This window comes from Jaculus jaculus, chromosome 3 (genome assembly GCF_020740685.1).
Source record: "Jaculus jaculus isolate mJacJac1 chromosome 3, mJacJac1.mat.Y.cur, whole genome shotgun sequence".
Lineage (NCBI taxonomy): Eukaryota > Metazoa > Chordata > Mammalia > Rodentia > Dipodidae > Jaculus > Jaculus jaculus.
The window spans coordinates 135,158,296-135,173,809 of record NC_059104.1 but is presented as its reverse complement, the minus strand read 5'-3'; the positions used below and the strand labels follow the sequence as shown (position 1 = coordinate 135,173,809).

Genomic DNA, 15,514 nt, shown 5'->3' with positions numbered 1-15,514 from the left:
CCTAGGTTTTGAATTACTAATCTGTAAGATATATGTAATATCTGTTTTGCAATGTTTAAGTCACCTACCTAAACCACTTAGTGTAATGCCTGCCATATTATAAGTGCTCAATCAACTAAAGGTATTATTACTGTAGTCAGTGTTCACCTTTTGTCACCAATGGCACTGTGGCCAGGCGCTCGTCATCCCTGTTCTGTTCCAATATCCTGATCAGTGTTTGGGTCACTCAGGGCAGGTGTTAGTAGGGAGGAGCTTTTTGAGGGATGAGTGTCACTTGATTGTCACTTATCAGTGACAACAGGACTTATTACATTGGGGAACCTGTCTTGGGCAATGTCACTAAATGTATCATTTTATAAGAGATAACCTGGAGAAGTTGTGAGGCCACACCTTGACCAAGCAGGAATTCAAATCTCTGTCCTGCCCACAGATACAGAAGAAGTTGGGGCACTTTTAGGAAAGAACTGGGATTACTAAAGCACACTGATGAAGCAAGTCCCTAGTTTTAATATTTTAAAATATGGACTTATGCAATGCTTACAGGCAGCGTTTCCTGTTGTACAGCCTGCTACCCCCGCAGAATGAAGCACCCCTTGGAAATGAGCTAGATGACAAAGATTCTGGTAATCTCCACGTGAGGGTGGCTGTAGCGGGTGTGAACTCTAAGGAGGAGGGCAAAGAGAAAGGGAACAAAAGCCTGAGCTACAGTCTCAAACGTTTCTTCTTAGTGTCCAAAATCCTTAGAAAGTTAGAATTTTTAAAAGACAGGATTATTCTCTGGCCCATATTCTCAGCATTGGGCTGGGAAATTGTCTTCTCCCTTGAGTAAGTGGAGGTAGGTCATTTACTTCTCTCTCTTGGCTTAAGCAGATTCTGCCTCCATCAACAGCAACCAGCTCTTGGTATTTATTTACCAAGAAATCAAATTAAAAAGAGTTAATCATTCCTGCCTACTTTAAGGCAAGAATCTCTGTGTGTGTGTGTATGTGTGTGTGTGTGTGTGTGTGTGTGTGTGTGCACGCGCAGCATGGGTGGTATCTGTGTGTATGCGTAGTGTATGTACATGTGTGTGTGCAGATATGATATGCATGCTGTCTGTGCATATGTATGCAGGCCAGAGGAGACCATCAAGTATCCGCCTCTGTTGCTCTTCCACTTCATTTCCTTGAGAACAAGTTTCACTAATCCACGAGCTACCTTGTTTTTTTTTTTTTCTGTTGTTTGTTTGTTTGTTTTTTGTCATACTGGATTAGCGGTGAGCCCCTGTAATTCCTTGGTCTCACCTCCCCCCTCCCGCCCCACAGAACTATGGTTGTAGGCTTGTGCAGCCATGCCCAGCACTTTTATTTCTTTAATGTGGGTGCTGGGAAACAAACTCTCTCAGGCTCTCATGTTCTCCTGACAAGCACTCTTACCTGCTGAGGCATTTCCCCAGACCAGGAATCCTCTTAAAAAAAATGAAAATGTAAAACGCCCAGATTTTAAGTGGATACAGGCAGGTGGACAGAGGTTGACTTACATACACTTTATTTTTTTACTCATTTATATTCATTTTATATTGTATATTTACATACACATAATTTAGGTTGATCTGAAATGTCTGGAATTCAATATATGGTGAGGGGGCTTATAATTACATCTATTGCTTTAAATTTAGACCACTTTGCCATCAGAGGTATGAGAAAAAAATCCAGAGAGTATTGTTTGAAAATAATCTATTACTTAAAAATAAAGATTCCAGTCGGGCATGGTGGCACACACCTATAATCCCAGCTTTCGGGAGGCAGAGGTAGGAGGATCACCGTGAGTTCGAGGCCAGCCTGAGAATACAGAGTGAATTCCAGGTCAGCATTTACTAGAGCAAGACCCTACCTCAAAAAAAAAACAAACAAAAAAGAAAAACAACAACAAAAGACTCCCCATGTTTATAGTTTTTTTTCAAATAGACACTTTAATAAAAAGGGTAACCTTAAATTTCATCTATATGTATTTATATAATTTCCATTTCAACTTTCTGATGTCTGCCTATGAATAAAAATCAGCAGGAGTCAGAGAAAATACTGAGCTAACAAATGATTTCCCACCTCAGAACCGCATCTGGCACCTTATCAGCTCCCTTTCCCTGGGCGGGGAAGGGGTTCTGGGAAACACATGCCTGTGTGACTTTCTGATTCCTCCTCCATGATCCTTATTTAGTGTCTATAGGTCCCTATGTTTTCTCTTCAGAATTTCTTCTTGGGCTGAGGGTACAGCTCAGAGATAACACATATGCTTAGCAGCCCTGGATTTAGTCCCCAGTATCAAAGATAAAAGAAATAACCTTTCTTCTTTAAGACTTACTGAATATTTCCTTGATTTTTTTTTTTCCTACCAAACTACAGAGTTGACAGAAGTGCTACAGTAAATCACTAGTGGCCATTTTGTGAGAACGCCAAGAAAAGAGAGTCATGGAACTGGGGTTGAGCTGACGGCCCCCCATCTGAAGGTGGCTCCAGGGGAATCTCAGTTCAGAGTTCTTCTATGTCGTTCACGTTAGTGAATGTTATATATGAACATGCCTAAGGTGATCTAAAAGAAAGGAGCAAGCTGGGCATGGTGATGCAGGCCTGTAATCCCAGCTTTGAGGAGGTTGAAATAGAAGGATTGAGACTACTGAGATTCTGTTTGAAAGAGGAAAAAAATGGAATATTCTGAAAGAATACAAGAATTATACAGTATCCAGCTCCAAATATCCCAATTGTTATTTAGAATATACTTATGAGAGATACTACTCTAAGATTGTTGGATTCTCTGCTAACACACCAAGAAACCTTGACTTGCTGTACCCCAGTGCGCCCTTTTAAAACGCTCAGAGGAGGGAGTGCTCTGAATTGTCCCTCTTCCTGGACAAGTCAGGCAGTCTCCCAGTGAATTTCTTCCTGCTATTGCATGCGTTTGGGAATGGTACTCCTCTGCTATCTTGCGGAATGTCAGTGATTTCAACCCGTGCTGCTTGATAGATGTTTGTGGCACATGGTGACAGAAGAGGACTTCATACTACATGAGCTTTCTCAGTTTTTGTCACTCTCTTGCTCATCAGCTGATGATATAAGTGTCAGCTGTTGGGCAAGGGCATTGGGAGGATCTGCAAGAGTAGATCCACCCATACACTTAATTAATTTGAAATTGGTTTAATTTGAAAGACCATACTTTGGTCCTCCTCTGGCCACATTTCTCCTATGGGGTGAGAACTCTGTAGGTCCCCGGAAACAAACTCTTTTCCCACACTATCAGCAATGGAAATTTAGTTTAAGTTGGGGCTTTAACAATTAATGCTGCATCTACAAGCATTCTTGACTATTTCTTTAAGTAAACAGATGAAGATATTTCCATAGGACACACATCTATGCACAGGAATGCCAGGTTACAAGTCATGCACATATTCAGGTCTAATAGATATTGCTGTGTGTCAACTTACACTCCCACAAAACAGTATGAGAGTTCTCATCTCTTAATGTCCTTGCCAAACATTTTGTTCTCTCAAACTCTAGCCTTCCTGGTAAGTGTATAGTGGTGCCCATTGTAGTTCTTAAGAATATTTTTACTGGGCTAGAGAGAGAGCTTAGCAGTTAAGGCGCTTGCCTGCAAAGCCAAAGGACCCAGGTTCAACTCCCCAGGCCCCACACAAGCCAGATGCACAAGGTGGTACATGCATCTGGAGTTCATTTGCAGTGACTAGAGACCTTGATGTGCCCATTCTTTCTCTCTCTCAAATAAAATATTTTTTAAATTATTGATTTATTTGTGTATGTGTGTGAGAGAGAGACAGAAAGAGAGAGAAAATAAAGGAAAAAAGAAAGAAAGGATGTGGGCATGCTACAGCCTTGTCACTGCAAATGAACTCCAGATGCATGTGCCACTTTGTGCATCTAGCTTTATGTGGGTATTGGGGAACTGAATCTGGGCTGGCAGCTTGCAAGCAAGTGGCTTTAACTGATGAGCCATCTTCCTAGTCCACTCATCATGGTTTTGATTTGCATTCTCCTGATTAGAAACTGTGTCAAGTTTCTTGGCCATTTGGATATACTCTTGTGAAGTTGCTGTCCAAATCTCTTGCCCATTTTTCTATTGAGTTGATTCATGTTTCAAAATCGAATTAAAAGCCAGGCGTGATGGTGCACACCTTTAGCCTCAGCATTTGGGAGGCAGAGGAAGGAGGATTGCAGTGAATTCCAGGCCAGCCTAAGACTACATAGTGAATTCCAGGTCAGCTTGGGCTAGAGCAAGACCCTACAAAATAATTGGGTTAAGGAAAGGGGTAATGAATATCAATAAGGTACATATATGAAAAATATCACAATGAAATTTATTATTATGTATGTTAACTAAAAATAATAAAAATATTTTACATGTTTGTTCACCTTTCATAAGACTCTTTGTTAGCTCTACATATGGCAAATGTTTTCTTTCCCTCTGCAGCTTGGCTTTTACTCCTTTAATGCTACCTTTGAGAAGTAGAAGTTCTTAACTTCAGTATATTTCAATGTAAAGATTTTTCATTATATTACTTTTTTGTGTCTTAAGAAAGCACTGCCCATGACAAGGTCGTAAATACATTCTGTCACTGAGAAAAATGCTGTTCAGAAGAAACTAAAAATAAGTGCTATATGTATAATTTTAAATTTTCTACTAGATGTCTTTCAAAATTACAAATAGTCTGAAATGAATTTTAATATTTGATTTAACCCAACATTTCCAAAATATTATCATTTCAACATACAATTAATATAAACTTATTAATGAAATATTTTGTGTTCTTTTTCTGCGTGCTTTTCACATTTCAAGATACATCTTTATTGGACCAGCCAAAGTTTAGGTGCTCAATGACTACATGTATTAGTAGTTGCCTATTGAACAGTGTGGATCTAGAAGTTATATTGTTTTGTGTGTCATATATAGATGGATATGTAGCTCTGGACATTCAAATGGACATCCTTTCCTGGGCTGCTGACATAATCAAATATCAAAAGCCAGGGCTGGAGAGATGGCTTAGCGATGAAGGCCTTAGGCCTGTGAAGCCTGAGGACCTAGGTTTGATTTCCCAGAACTCTACGTAAGCTAGATGCACATGGTGGTGCATGCATCTGGAGTTTATAGTGGCTAGAGGCCCTCTCTCTCCCTAATAAATAAATTTTAAAAATTTTAAAAATCAAAAGTCTCAGGGAACTGGGGAGATAGCTCAGCAGTTAAAGGCACCTGCTTGCAAGCGTATCTGCCTGAGTTCAACTCCTCTGCACCCATTTAAGCTAGATGCACAGTGGTGTGTGTATCTATTATCCCAATGTGCCTATGGCAATGGTAGGCAGAGCCAGGAGACTCAGGAAGCTCACAGGACAGCTAGACTGACACACACAAAGAAAAGAAGCAAAAACAAAATAACAAGGGACACCCTGTCTCAAGCAGGGTGGAGGGAGAGGACAGACATCCCAAGGAGGTCCTCAGACACCCATGCATGTGCTGCTGTGGCATGCACATGAACACACAATTAAAAACTACTAATATCTGAAAATGTCCTAGATTCTCTAGTCCATTGCACAGGCTTATAATGTCTGCCTTTAAAAGTTCCCCATTTAATTTTTCATTCTCATCCAATATTGAGAACCATTTCTAGTGGAACACCAAGTTAAGTAGGTCATAACAAGAAATTTTACTAAGTGAAACTGAGGATAAAAGAAAACTCCAATACATATGTCATTATGATACATATTAATATGTGTGTATGTGTTTGAGATCTGAAAGTATTTATTTTTTACACTGCAAGGGGCAGAATAGGCAGTAATTACCACTTGCCTGAAAAGTGTTTCTTCCTATTAGCAGTGGTTTAAAGAGTTTGAAAATGATGGCGATAGTGTCATCTATGAAACAATCACTTAAGAGACACCAACCTACATAGTATTCGACAGTCATCATTTAAGTGAGCCATGACATTTTACTCTTGCTCAGTTGGTAATAGAGCAGAATTCCATGCAAAGCAAATATTTCTTAGACACAACCCAGGTAAAACCAGTTATAGTTAATGGAACAGAAGGAGCTCATTAGGAGGCCCTATAACTTTGACCTAAACTGGAATATGGCAACAGACCTATGATGTACACAACATTACAGACGAAAATTGCTAATGTGTATAATTTAAGTTTTTCTCTGCATCAGCATTTTTATGTTATTAAACTTTTAATCCTAGGTCAAACAAGAAAACAAACATTGAATGGAATAAATTGAAGGCAATTTAGTTATTAAACTCAAGTAATCTTCGTTTCTGTAAAAAAAAAAAATGCTCTCAGAATTTTTTTTGCTTGAATCTTGAAATGATTAGTTTGTTGCTAGCTCGTGTCTAAGTCAATCTAATCATCAAGTATTTATTGAGTATTCAATAAAATATATCTGGCAAAGGAATCAAAATAAGATAAATAGGCCTTGTTTCAGCATGCAAATACCCCACAGAGAATTAAACAGAGAGTGTCATGTATGATTTTTCTTCACTAAGTTTTTCATTTTAGAATATGGATATAGTAAGTAAAAAACAGTTCAAGTCCGTTAATACTTATCTTGTCAAATAATCTAAATACATGCCTTTCCTATGAATTTTACATTTTTCCCATGAGAAATAATATGCATCTTTTGGTTTCATTTTCCTATTTTGCACATGCACACAAGTTTTTTTAAATATTTGTATGTATGTATGTGTGTACCAATATTGAGCATAAAACTTTGGAGATGTGAGCTACACATCTCTTTGTTTTTTGGCATTTCTTAAAGATATAATTCAGAATCCTAGTACACAGGAGGCTAAGACAGGAAGATTGCCATAGCTTTGAGGCCTGGCCTCTAAAGAGAGTTCAAGACAAGTCTGGGAAATGGTGTATGCGTGTGTGTGCGTGTGTGTATGAGAGAAAGAGAGATTGAGAGAGACATTCAAAGTTACTGACAGTGTGTCTTAACGTCAAAGTACATACTTAGCACGCACCAGGCTTTGGGTTTAATCTTCAGCACTGCAGAAAGGAGAAAAATAAGAGAAAAAGAAAGAAAGAAATGAATGAGTGAATTCAGAAAATAATGAAAAGGAAACAACATTAAATTGGAATGTCTATTAGTCAAACACTAGTTTGACTGCTGTCCACAGACTTTCCAGTGCAATGTATATCAAAAAGTAAAACACAGCCGTGTGTGGTGGCACATGTCTTTAATCCCAGCACTCAGGAAGCAGAGGTAGGAGGATCACTGTGAGTTTGAGATCAACCAGAGACTACATAGTGAATTCCAGGTCAGCCTGAGCTAGAGTGAGACCCTACCTCGGACAAAAAAAAAGTAAAAAAGAAATGGTTATCAAAATAAGCCATAACCCATTTAACTTTCTATTTATATTTGAGTAGAATGTAGGTACAGAAAAACTTTTACATTCATATACTTAGGAAAGATGAAATTTGTTTGAAGGCACCCAAGCCAAATTCTTTTCCAAAACAATCTTATATTATTAACGGACCTTCTCAGACGTTATGATTGAACAGTGATGGAACTATGTAGGTAACTGTTTTAGAAACACAGTGACTGATGAGTCTGTTTACAAGTTAACACCAGAACACCATCAACAAAAAGGCCTATGGAGAACTTTGGCTGTTACAAAGATTCTTAACTCCTCTACTCCCTTGCTTACTGGGGGATTTTATGCATATGCCCTACTTATTTATTTTAGTCAATAAATTCATTAGGTTTTGGTTTAGTTTATATTGCCATTATTTAAAATCATATCTACAAGGCAAATCTCAAGGCAACATGTATGGTAAGGCAGCAAAATGATTCAGCTGATTGTTGCATTGGGCTGAGGTAAACAAGGACCACTATTTATTTAAGCCTTCTTTCATACGGTCAATTGTCTGGCCTGTCTAGTGCTGAACAAAGATTTCTTCAATCACCTGGATGATTGAAATCAATAAAACCGTACACTTGAGCTGTGTAAGAGCAGTAAGGTAGGCATATTGGGTGTGGAGGAGTTTCAAGGAGAGGGAATATGACACCGTTGTAGGTTCCAGAGGGAGTTTCCCAATACTCCTCTCTCCTGTCTCCACTAGGGCCTACAGCTTCTCAACCTTTAAAGTTAGGGACAGACTGCCAATAACATCATTCTTGATGCCAACTAACCTACTCAATGAACTTGAATCAAGACTTATTGGCAGTAAATACCTCAAACACTCTTGTCCCAAGTCCATCTTTAAAAAAGGTATATATCTCTGGGTCAGTTCTTGGCACTGCTTCCCTCAATCACACTGGGGAAGCCCTGTGAAGCCTAAGGCTGTTGCCTGGGTGCTGTAGGGCACTACCTGTCATATGCCTCTGCCAATTCCTAGCAATGCCTTTTCAATGGCTTTGGGACCCAGGAAAAATTCACATCAGGAATCTGTGTACGCACACATGTGTATAATAACATCTCTCTTCTGGTCTTTGTAATAATCAGCACAACAAATTAACTTTTAGACAAACTGATTTTTTAGAAAAGAAACATCTGATGACCTTGCATCTTGATTGGTTTTTACTAAGATTTGAGGGACTTTTACATTATTTGCTACATTTCTTCAGAAACTAGATCAGAACCACAAGGTGGTTTCCAAAAGAAGACTTCCTATGATATAACAAACTAGCACCAGTAGACAGTGGGGTCCATGAGGTCAGGATTTGTCTACGTTTTTCACTGCTGATGCTCCCATACCTTAAACATGATACAGCACAGTATAAGTGTTAACAAATGATTGCAAAATGGAGAAATAAGTACAACTTGTCAAGATCCAGTTTGTCATGTCACATAGAAGGCATTTAACATATTCTTTTTATTCTTCACAGCATGCAAAAGTAATATTAAAAGTAAGATTAGGGCTGGAGAGATGGCTTAGCGGTTAAGGCACTAGTCTGTGAAACCTAAGGACACAAGTGTGATTACCCAGTTCCCACGAAAGCCAGATGCACTCGGTGGTACATGTATCTGGAGTTCATTTGCAATGGCTGGAGGCCCTGGCATGCTCCTTTTCTACTTCTTTCTCTCTCTCGCTCTCTCAAGTAAATAAAATATTTTAAAATAGTTAGATTATAAATAAGAAAACTGAGGCTGGAAGAATTTTACTGACTTGCCTAGGTGATGGCTAATTGGAAAGATGCAGTGATTCACATTTAAATTGACTTTTGGGTCTGGTCTACCCAGCATATCATGTCTTCACCCCAATCCATTTCAAACTATAGGTAATTCTTAACCTTCTGTTATAAGATACCAAGTTGGCATGTTTTGTTATAAGACCTTAGTAACACAGGAATGGGCCCAAGAATTCACAAATGGGATGCATGCAGTTAAAAAGCATCTGCACAGGAAAGGAAGCTATACCCAGAGTGAGTAGAAAGCCTACAGAGTGGGAAAAATCTTTGCAACTATATTTTAGACAAGCGGTTATTATCTAGAATCCATATAGAATTAAAAAAAAAACATCAAAATACAAAATGACAAATCAATAAATGGACCAAGGAATTTACTACAGTCCTCAAAAAAAAAAAAAAAAAAAAAGAAACAAATGGAAGATGGGTGTTGCAATGCATGCCAGCACTAAGGATGTTGAGGCAGGAGGATAGCTGTAAGTTCAAGGCCAGCCTGAGACTACAAAGTAAATTCCAGGTCAGCTTGGGCTAAAGTGAGACCCTACCTCAAAAAAAAAAAAAAAAAAAAAAAGGTAAGAAGTCAAAATGGGTAATCAATATTTTTTTTCTTTTTTTTTTTTTTTTCAAGGTAGGGTCTCACTCTGGTCCAAGCTGACCTGGAATTAACTCTGTCATCTCAGGGTGGCCTTGAACTCATGGCAATCCTCCTACCTCTGCCTCCCGAGTGCTGGGATTAAAGGCATGCGCCACCACGCCCGGCTTAATCAATATTTTTTAAATGTACAACATCCTTAGCCATTAAGGAAATACAAATTAAAATTATGAAATTCCTTCTCACCTCAATCAGGGTAGATATCATCAGGAAAACAAACACAAATGAGGATGTGGGGAAAGAACAACTTTTATTCACTGTTGGTGGGAGTGTAAATTGGTACGACCACTATGGAAATCAGTGTGAAAGTTTCTCAAAAAAATCCCTAAAACTAGAACTACTATTTGGCCACTCCTGAGCACATATCCAAAGGACTGTGTATCCTACCACAGAGATACTTATACATGCACATTTATTGCTGCTCTCTTTATTAGCAAGGATATGGAGTCAGCCTAGATGTTTAACAGCAGATGAATGGATAATAAAAATGTGGTACACATACACAATAGAATTTTATTCAGTCATAAAGAAAAATGATATTTTCAGGAAAATGGATGGAACTGAAGAAAGTATTACACTAAGTGAGATAACTCAGGTTCATAAAGGCAAATACAAATATAGCATGTTCTCTCTCACATGCAGATACTAGCCATATATATATATAATGTAGGAGTGGGCAGAGGTCAGAAAGCTAAAAAGGAATCCTTGAAAGGGGAAAAGGGGCCTGAAAGAAAGGAGTGGGGGGGGGTAATAGAACATGTACTATATGCAAGTGGACATGGGAATAGTGGATATAGAAGGGTAGAAGTAGGAAGAGGAGATGGAGATGAAGGAGCCAAGTGGAAAATAGGAGAAAAACAAAGCCATGTATGAACATGCCATATGAAAACTTATCACTTTGTATATTATTAAAAATTTAAATAAAAAGATTCTAAGTTGGAATGTTTGAATGTTGAAATGTTTGCATAAGGCCTGGATTGCATGCCCAGAAATAGAAAGAAAAGGTATTTAAACATCATTAATTAATTAATTATATTCATCACAGAGAGAGATAAAGATTTATTGTCTTAGGTCTGTATAAAGATTTCAAGTTGGCTGATTGAGAGGGGGAGGGGATATGGTGGAGAATGGAGTTTCAAAGGAGAAAGTGGGAGGAGGGAGAGCATTACCATGGGATATTGTTTATAATCATGGAAGTTGTTAATAAAAGTAAATTAATTTAAAAGAAAAAAAAAAGATTTCAAGTTGGAAAGTTGTGAGGTTTGGAAACTCCCCAGCATGACAAGGACACTGTGGAGGTCCAGTGGAATGGGAAAGGAGAAAAAGAAGCTGACATCGTGTATCTCAGTATGAAATGGGGCAATAAAGTTTTGCCTCAATTCCTAGCTATGCCTATACTACAAATCTCCCTAAACTTAAGTGTCCTTATATGAAAAGTGAATATTATAAGCCCATCTCATTGAATTAAATAGAAAATTTCATATATACACAAGGGCTATAGACTGCAACCATCATAACTAATAAGTGTTTAGAACTAATAAATTATCAGCAATAAATTATAAACAATAATGTAGAAATTACTAAAATGTATCTTCAAAATCATATAAATTAACTTGATTGTTACTTTAGAGGCAGCACATTTTCAAAAGGAGGACTACATAGTTATTATCCATATGATCAGGTGCCTATCTCTTTAAAGAATTTGGGCAATAACTCTACTGGTGAAATTATAATTGGAGCCTCCCTTTAAAACTAAATAAAATAAATGTGTGTAAGAAAACTAAAAAAGCAAAATGTCTGGATCCCCAAGCATGCCAGAGAAAGCACTTAAGTCTGAGGATGTAGCTTAGTTAGATCACTTCCCTAGCTTGCATAAAGACTGCATTGCATGCCCCCAAAAAGAAAGAAAAGATATTTTAACATCACTGATTAATGAATAAATTAATATTCATCATGGAGAAGGATAAAGATTTATTTTCCTGGGTCTGTATAAAGATTTTAAAGAAAAATTTTAAAACTGATTAAAAGAACATCTTTGTTAAGTATTTTCTCAAATTAGGAAAAATGAAGTTTTATTTTTTCTAGCTTAGAAAGTTTGTCACTGTGAGATGAGCAAGTCCTGTCTGTTTCTAAATTTATGGCACTCTAAATGGTCTGAAACGGCCATGCCACATCAGAGCTGTGGCCACCCTGTTCATTTCACCCAAGTAGGTTTCCTCAACACCCAAGCTACACTGAGCATTTGGTGATGTGAGCTCATTGCATCCTAACCCAGGCTCCTCATCCCTTCAATGAATTAGCTGAAACTCACCAGAGAGTGACAGGAGTCAGAAGCAGAAATTTAGACTCAACATTTACTCTGTCCTGCTGAACACTGCTAAGTAAAACTTTCGAGCAGGGCACTCCAAATCTTTCTTTCTGTATCTCTCCCACAACATCATGTCAAAAATGAAAGCATTCATCATTTCTTTTGCCCTGTCGCCCTCCTCCCTTCCATTGCCAACTAAGGGCACAAAGAGTCAAACCAACTTGTTGGAAAGCTCTCAGATACCATCAAAGAGCTGGCGCCTACCTTTCAAAGCGTCAGTCCACACAGGATGCCCCTTGCTCGTGAGGAGCAGTGAGAGAGGCTTCCAGCCTCACAGCCAGCTTTGTTCTCATGAGAGAGCAACACACCTCATCTATGTGTAAGCCCTGAAATTCTTTCAGAGACCCACCCTCGAAAGTTGCAAGTCAAGATTTCTGACTGAGGGCAGTCAGTCACGTGAGGCAGCGGAGCTACTGGATGGCACCTTCAGGTTCTTCCTGATGGGACGCTGCTTCCTGTTTCACTGCTGGGAAAAGAGGAGACTGGAGTCCAGTCAAACACCCAATTATAAATGCATCAATTGCCTCATCGTGGCTGCGTGTGGTGCACACAGGCATTAATGAGCCAGGGATCAAGATGGTCTTTGCCCTTTTTTACATTGAAAGGAATGGGCTTAGATGGCTAGCCACAGAGAGAAAGCTGAAATACTTTCTACAACTCTGTACTCTGGCATGAGCTGGTTTGACTACTATAGTACTCTCTAGAAGTTGCAACTCTTGGCAGGCTTTTTTCAAACTAAATCACCACTAACTTCACCACAAAATTCATAGACCGGGGAGCATCAGACCACAGAATGTGATCTTGCTGCTTCTTTCTTAGTCATGGAAAAACAATTTATTTTTTATTTATTTATTTATTTTACTATAGCAACCAAAAAAATAAAACAGTCTGGCAATCTTTTCTTTGTGGAGCAGTCAGATGCAGTTTACTTTGTTTTTCTTTTGGTCTCAAAGACCAATCATAGCAAAGAAAGATAAGCCTATTAGCATCAGGACATAAACATGGTCTGTGCTCGAAACATCTCCATTACAAAGTGAGTGTGCACCCTGATTCGGGGTTTATTTCAGGTGGTGTACTTTTAGGGGCCATTCCACTTTCCCTGGCTAAAACGAAACAGCTCTGGGCTTGGATTATTTAAAGGTGCTTTGACAAGTACGAAAGCTGCAACATGTTGATTCATGTACCACATGTAAACCAAACACGCATCCTAGGATGATTGGTAGCACTACCTACTCTGCAAGTCTGATCCTAAGATCACCTCATTGGCTGCCCTCAACTACTGAAATATTTCTGTTCTGTCAGATGACAAATGACAGCAAATTAAAAATGGATTATGGCTAAAGGGAAATTCCAGTTTCAAATGCATTTAAACTCCAACTTTCTCAGATTTCACTAATGAATTTAGTTTGCAGAAAGTGGAAAGGTAAAAGTTTTCTCACTCAGCATTTCGTCACTCAATACTTCCTATTCTCTTTGCAGACTTATTTTCTACCAAAAAAGTGTATTGATTTGTGACTGAGAAGATTTCTCAGTGGTTAAAGACACTTGCTTGCAAAGCCTGCTTGCCCAGGATTTGATTCCTCAGTACCCATGTAAAAAGATAGATGCATAAAGTGGTGCATGTGTCTGGGCTTGTTTGCAGGGGCAAGAGGCCCTAGAGTACCCATACTCCTTCTCAATGTCTCTTCCCCTCTCTCAAATAAATAAAAAAGTTGGTAATTTTAAGAGATCATTAGGAGGCAGGTGTGGTGGCTTATGCCTGTAATTCCAGCACTTCGGATATGGAAGCAAAAGGATCTATACGAGTTCAAGGCCATCCTTAGCTACACAGTAAGTTCCATGCCAGCTTCAGCTACTGACTAAGATCCTGTCCCACAAAACCAAAAGAAGCAAGCAAGCATCATTAGATAGAGGAGAGAACTTCCAGCAGATTGGTCACTAGAAAGGGCTGTTGTCACTTCAAGTCAGCTTCACTAATTCTGAGATGGCCGTAGACCTGCCTGGGCTCACTGACATGGGCTTTCTAACTCTGGTGCACTTTCCGTTGCTTCCTAGCCCACCTTCCTAATAAAGTATTTTCTTTCCTTTCTCATGATTTTTCCCCCTTGCTGATAAGCCTCTACCATCTACTTTCCAGTTACTGGATCAAAACCAAATGCCTGACAGAGTCTGGCTGTTGGTTGCAGCCTACTGCTCCAGGATCTTTCTGCCCTTCTCTTCCATGATCCAGGCGTTCGTCGCTTTTGCAGCCAGCAACTTCTGGGCTCTTCCCATTAGCTGCTCTCAAGTTCTTGCAGCTGGCAGTTCTCCTGGTGTTCACATCTACAGTACCACACCAGCTGCCTGGGACAGCTTAACTGTTTCTATATTGGCATCTCCATTGCACTAGGTATCTTCAGGGCCAATCTTTGGACTCTTCTCTATCCCTGAAGCTTACTGAGCACAACACCTAGCTGTTGTCAAACAGCACCCCAGATGGTGAACAATTCACATTCTTTTTCACTCCAAAGATCCCTTGAGAAGAAAATACTCCTAAACTCTTGATTCTTCTCCCCAGTTTAATAAGCCAAGAGGATTACAGAACCTCATTGTCACTTGTATAATGAAATTAATATTATCTACTGATGGTATGTAATGGTCACATCAAATGGGAACCATTAATACATAGCTCCATACTTCAATATAAAGAAAAGAAGCTGCCGGGCGTGGTGGTGCACGTCTTTAATCCTAGCACTTGGGAGGCAGAGGTAGGAGGATCGCCGTGAGTTCGATGCCACCCTGAGACTACATAGTGAATTCCAGGTCAGCCTGGGATAGAGTGAGACCCTACCTCAAAAAAAAGAAAGAAAGAAAGAAAGAAAGAAAGAAAGAAAGAAAGAAAGAAAGAGAAAGAAAGCAAGCAAGCAAGCTAGCTAGCTGGCTAGCTAGCTTATTAGTAGCTACTTTCTTTTCGGGGGACATGTGGGAACTGAAGGCAGGACCTTAGCCATGATAGTGTGCATATACTTGCAAGTAAGTATGTGGTCTACAACTTAAGAGTCAGGCCCAGTATCACCTCTTGTCTTTCTTGAGTGACTATCAAGGCATAATTCCTCCTCTCCTTCAGGCACATGGTGAAATGAGTCAGTTGCACAAGCTGTGCCAAAAGGAAGAGACAAGAGGGCTTCTGAGGGTTTGCCGGTTGAGTCCTCTCTGGAAGCTGGGGATCTGTGTCAGCACCTTGTGTAAGCCACAAGGCTCCACTTGGAAGATGACCCCAGGGCACAGGGGCAAAGACAAATGGGGACATGATCCTGTCAAAAGCTTCAGGAAATTCCTTCTTT

At 39.3% G+C, this 15,514-nt stretch overlaps 1 protein-coding gene across 1 annotated transcript in view; it reads right to left on the bottom strand.

The window, feature by feature from the left end:
* Positions 1-12,511, bottom strand: part of Cers3 (ceramide synthase 3) — a 122,306-nt gene extending 109,795 nt beyond the window's left edge. Inside the window, exon 1 of the mRNA XM_045145508.1 lies at positions 12,396-12,511. The gene's annotated coding sequence lies outside the window, so the exon portion shown is untranslated. The remainder of the gene's footprint in view (positions 1-12,395) is intronic.
* Between the last annotated feature and the right edge of the window lie 3,003 nt (positions 12,512-15,514).